This window comes from Carlito syrichta, unplaced genomic scaffold (assembly GCF_000164805.1).
Source record: "Carlito syrichta isolate Samal-C Ts95f unplaced genomic scaffold, Tarsius_syrichta-2.0.1 Scaffold213448, whole genome shotgun sequence".
Lineage (NCBI taxonomy): Eukaryota > Metazoa > Chordata > Mammalia > Primates > Tarsiidae > Carlito > Carlito syrichta.
Genome location: NW_007157544.1, coordinates 1,696 through 7,566, shown reverse-complemented (window position 1 = coordinate 7,566; position 5,871 = coordinate 1,696). Strand labels below are relative to the sequence as shown.

Sequence of the window (5,871 nt, the reverse complement as noted above, 5' to 3'; positions counted from 1 at the left end):
TCAACTTGTAGAAATTCATATATCTAAGTAGTTGTATTTAATTTATTTTTCTAGGTATGCTAGATCACAATTTGGACAAAGATCTCAGAGAACCAGATGCTAGGAACCACCAGGTGTCTCTTACATGATAATTTTTACAAAAACGAACTTTGGAATTTCTCCATTAATTTTATATTGAGATATAAGGAAATAATCTTACAAAATGCATTTCTACATTTAGAGTGTACTTTATAGCTTGCCTACTAGGTTATTGTGTGTGTGTCTGCGTGTATGAGAGAGAAAAAGAAAGGGAGAGAGAGAGGGAGGTGTTAAGATTTACTTGATGGTGTGGTTTAGTACTAACTAACTAACTATTTAGTTTAAATTTCTTCCAGGTTTAAATATCTGGGGTTTCTCCAAAGCAAATTGTCTTATTTGTTTGCTTTTCTCTTTTTCCAGGTACTCGGGATCTTGTAATTGATTATTTCTTCCTTTTTGAGTTAGTTATCTTGAAAGCTCAGGGACAAATTGGGAGTTATGTTAGTAATACAATAGGCTTTATGGCATGATTTCCATAAGCCACCAGATTTATTGCTTTTTCTCATTCTTATTTTTCTTTGATTTCCATTATCTTTTTTATTAATATTTTCCAGTGGTACTATATCCACATAACTTATATAAAATCCCTTTAAGAGCAGCAAATCAGCATGTATGTGTAGTATTAAACTTCATCTGATAGTATTTTTCGTTATCACATTTTTTCTAAAATAGTGCTTCTTTGCAGTGAATGGTACTTCTTTTTCACCACAGGTGAGATTAACTTTAAAGATCAAAAGATTTTCTGACTTCAAAGATCATCTGAAGCATCCTTTTATCTCTAGAATTTTACCCCCAAATTGTTACAGATCAACAGCCATGTTTTTGCTGACGTTTATGTTTTGATAGATGACGGATGTTACCTATTAGCTATACATAAGGACACTCACCTAGGGATAATAAGATCAAAGAAAAATTATACCCGATGGAGTTAAACAGGCAAGAAAGATTGTATTCAAGTTTACTGCAATAGGGGTCAAGACTAGATTAACTGGAGAGGGAGACTGAACCCAACTCTGCTGGATCAAAAGGCAGGAGGGTTTTTAAGCACTTGGGGTGAGGAAGGGGGAAGGTACTGGAGGATTCTGGGGATAGGTTGGTGAATGGGATCTGTAAATGCTAGTTGGTACTTTTTGAAGTTAAGTTCCTACTCTCTCACAGAGATTGGATGACAGGGACACTATCTTGTTTGATGACCACACTTCAAGGGGATGGCTACCAGGTCCTTGAGAAAGATATTTCTGGGTTGTAAAACTCACAAGGGGCTGGGAGGTGATCTAGATCTCAAAGGAACAGGACAGAGGAAGAAATTGCAATTACAAGCTTTCTAAAGTAAACGTTCTAAGGAAAGGAAGGTCAGGCGTCTAAAGTCAGGAAAAAACCTGTCTAAAGTTTAGTAAAGCTAGGGGGAAACTTAGGCCATCTCGATGAGTAGCCAATCTATCTCAGTAGACAACACTATATTAGTTTTACCATATATTTGGACCCATAGAAGGAAGTAGTAGCTTGGTCTTTTCAAAGATATACTTTAATATTTAGAGCATACATTTTAAGGATAGTGCGATGATTTACATGTGGCATTATCCCATCCCTCTCTATAGTTGTTCTATCTTCCTCCCAAGTGGTCAAAACCTACTCTTAGCTCTACTGAGATTTCCTGAGTCTATCTTCGGTCACCACTACTCACACTTAGTCTCAGGTAGTCACTGCATCTTGAAGCTTCAGTTGCTAAATTTACCTAAATTGACAATTTTATATCCAAGACATTCAAGCAGCCTTTTCAGGGTTGTTCTGAGAAATGAAATGCACATGCATGGTCCCTGGAAAATAATAGTTAAGAGGTGTGTTTTTCATTGGTTTAATCTTTTACAAAATTTTTTTCAACTCTTCTTACTAGCCCTACGACCCTTCTTTTTCTTGTTACAGGCTTTCATCTTGTTTCCTTGTCTCCCACCCAGCATCTCTGCTAATAGCAACACGCTCATCTCTGTGCCCATGAGCCCAGCAGTAACACTATCTTTGCTCTCCTAATCTGCCCCTAGCTCTGCCAACTTGTACACACACACATCCCAGTTCTGATTCCCTCCTACAATTCTACACTCCTTAGCACTGAGGAAGGAAAGATAGTCCAGTCTCATGAGTTACAACAGTAGAATCATTCCTGGCAACTGTAGATTAACAGAGGTACTGTCGGGTCCCTGGTGCATCCTACACCTGAACAAACACTCACAGAGTCCTGGGATTCTGACAGTAAAGAGAAGACAAAGGAAGGCAGACACAAGACAGAAAAAAACTACAAAATCAACGATGGTACCAAGGAAACAGGTGGAGAAACAGAATGAGAAGTAGCTTAAAACTAAAAGTAGGAGAGAAGTTTTGTTTGTGTTTTATTCGGTTTTGTTTTGCTTTCAAGAATTCAAGGCTTGGAAAGTTCCAGCATGAAAGAAAGTGGAGGGACAGTACTTGGTGATATTTGCCTTGGGGAAGCACAGGAGAATGGACATTCTAATAGGAAGAGACTATAAAGCTCCCAACAATAAAGCATCTAAATAGTTTTCCCCCTTTTTTTTCAGGTCTCCACTTCTATACATGCCTATTGGCAAAATAACTCAATCCTTGGTTTACTGAACAAAGTGAGGCTCTTGAAGACATTTCTGTCTGCCTAAATCCCTTCTCCAATCTGTTCTTGTACCTATTCTCTTCAACATACCTCCCATTTCAAAGGAATATCTTACCCAGTTATTTGAGGGGTATTCCTCAAATCTCTTTCCTCCTTTATTCCTTTTCTTTTTCTTCAACTTTCTCTTCCTATAATTAGCATACTTTCTCTTTAGAAGCAATATCCACTATGTGCTCAGCAGAGTAAAAAAATGTTTGTCGGCCGAATACATATAGCAACTCTGTTCTAAATATTCGAGAAGCTATTACTATCATCTTGTATAATGTGCACTAAGAAGAATTTAATGTATGTAAAATAAGAATGATAGAATAATGGGAGTAAATACTAAGTACACGGGAACAATGTCACATTACTTGTGCATACTCTGCCATGACAATAACTTCATGAACGTTTTATAATAAAAGATAAACTGAATAATGACCCAAATAAAATTTTAATGTTCTTTCATTTTAAGTCTATTCAGTGCTTATTATGCCTAGTCTTTTAAAAGAATGAAAAAGTACTTTCCATTATTCATAAGAGAATTACATTATTGTGAATACTATTGTGCAATTATTCCACACTCTTCTGTGATACTCAAGCAGTTCCAAATGGTCAATAGAAAATAGGATTTTGAATGATGAGGAAGTCACATAACAATAAGCAGGGATGGTTCCGAGAGAATATTCATTACTAGGAGACAATGAAAATTTGTTTATGGAAGAGTTGGTCACAGAGTCAAAACTGGCATTTTCCCATGAAATCAGTATATTTCTCCCATTAAACTTTTAATGACTTGGATATAATGCATATTTAATTCATGGATCACTGCTGCAATATTGTGTCAGTATGTACTTAGGGAGTCTTCAATGTATGGATTGCTGCAGTGACATCCTGTAATGGTCTCTCATCTATCAAGTTAATGCATATTATCATAGAACACTAACACACGGGTTATTGATAAGATACTCCACAACCTATACTTTACAAGGAATTGCTGGCAAGCCCTTAAAAATTATTAGTAATAAAATTAACAAAAAGCCGGGCTCAGTGGCTCAGCCTGTAATCCCGTGCCTTGGGAGGCTGAGGTGAGTGGATTGCCTAAGCCCGTGGGTTCGAGACCCGCCTGGGCAACTTGGCGAGACCTCATCTCTATAATAAATCAAAAAATTAGCCAGGCATGGTAGCGCGCGCCTGTAGTTCCCGCTACTTGGAAGGCTGGGGCGGAGGGATCGCCGGAGCCAAGCAGGTTGAGGCTGTGGTGGCCGGGAGCGGCCACTGCACTCCAGTCTGGGCAACAGAGTGAGACTCCAACTCAAAAAAAAAAAATTAACAAAAAACAGAATTAGTTGCTAAGATGTTTTAGAAAAAGTATTCATAAAACATGAGCTTTCTCTAATTTCCCTCTATGCTTACTTAAGTGACCCTTGATTGTATCCTAAATTCTATTTTATTGTAATGTATATTTAACTCTGTTGCTTCTTTTGTCAATTAACGTGGATCATTTTCTTAGGTTGTTTTATAGAAATAAACTGATATGAGGTTGAGTAACTAGGAAGTGGGAGGCCTGGTGAATTAAATACTCCAAGATGACTATATGTGGTAAACTGAGTTTAATGCCCATCTACCCTCCTCCAGGCAATGGCAAAAATTCTACTCTATAGTAAGCTGAGAATTTCTGCTGGCATATCATTATTATTAAAAGATATTCATGAGGCGGGAGGGGAAGGGGGCGGGTAGTTGCCTGCAGGAGGCAGCCAATGGTCATGTGACCGGAAGGGCTCCTGACGGACACCGTCCCTCCTTGGCGCGGCCCGAGCGCCCGGCCCGACCCCAGCCATGGGGTGCTGCTACAGCAGCGAGAACGAGGACTCGGACCAGGACCGAGAGGAGCAGAAGCTGCTGCTGGACCCTAGCAGCCCTCCAACCAAAGCCCTCAATGGAGCTGAACCCAACTACCACAGCCTGCCTTCCGCTTGCACAGATGAGCAGGCCCTGCTCTCCTCCATCCTCGCCAAGACAGCCAGCAACATCATGATGTGTCTGCTGCAGACTCCCAGGGCAAGGAACAGCATGAGTACATGGACCGAGCAAGGCAGTACAGCACCCGCCTGGCTGTGCTGAGTAGCAGCCTGACCCATTGGAAGAAGCTGCCACCTCTCACCAGTCAGCCCCACCGAGTGCTGGCCAGCGAGCCCATCCCCTTCTCCGACTTGCAGCAGGTCTCCAGGATAGCTGCTTATGCCTACAGTGCACTTTCTCAGATCCGTGTGGATGCAAAAGAGGAGCTGGTTGTACAGTTTGGGATCCCGTGAAGAGAGGGGTCCTGGGACAGCTCTTCTCCTCTCTTCACCCTGTCTCCACCCTGCCTCCCCTGGCCCCCAGCCTCACTGCGGCTTATACAGTACCCTAACCTGCTACTAATCACAGCAAAGAATGTGGAGGAGGAGGAGAAGAGCAAGACTAGAAGCCTGAACAAGTGAGGATGGTGCAAGGGAGGGTAGAACCATTTGGGACTGGCCTTTGAAGACCTGGCCAGGGGTGGGCTGGGGCCAGAAGGACAGGGCCTGGTATGTCTTCACAGTCATTGGGAAGATGGAGATACCACTTTGGAGGAGTGATCACCAGGAGATCTAGGGGGATCCCCTACCTACCCTTTCTCTTGGCCTCAGAGTCACTCCTGCACCCTTCTCCCTGATTTGGTGCTCACACGCACCTCACTAGGGTTTGTGACCAGGGTCTAGAATGAGCTTGAATTTGAATGAATTGAGTTTGTATTTCTAGCACCCTGGGTTTTTATATGTTTGGTCTTTTTTTCTTTTTGTTTTGGTTTGTCACCCTCGATAAAGGAAGTATATTCATCTGTAAAAAAAAAAAAAAAGATATTCATGAGCCTCCTTTTTATACAGAAAGTACAGCAAAGACTCTATTTGATAATGCAGTCGCGCATTTTAAATTCCTCATAAAGTTAAATTCAGCCTGTTCTCAATTGATAGTTATTCAAGAAAAAAAGTTTACATTATTTTTTATTTATTTATTTTTTTGAGTTGGAGTCTCACTCTGTCGCCCAGACTGGAGTGCAGTGGTTGCTCCCGGCCACCGCAGCCTCGACCTGCTGGGCTCCAGCGATCCCTTCG

At 41.1% G+C, this 5,871-nt stretch overlaps 1 pseudogene across 1 annotated transcript; it reads left to right on the top strand.

Moving 5' to 3' along the window:
* Positions 1 to 4,573: 4,573 nt before the first annotated feature.
* On the top strand, positions 4,574 to 5,615 carry LOC103253239 (annotated as a pseudogene). Its single transcript, XR_002481563.1, has one exon. The product of XR_002481563.1 is annotated as a ragulator complex protein LAMTOR1 pseudogene (transcript).
* Positions 5,616 to 5,871: the final 256 nt, after the last annotated feature.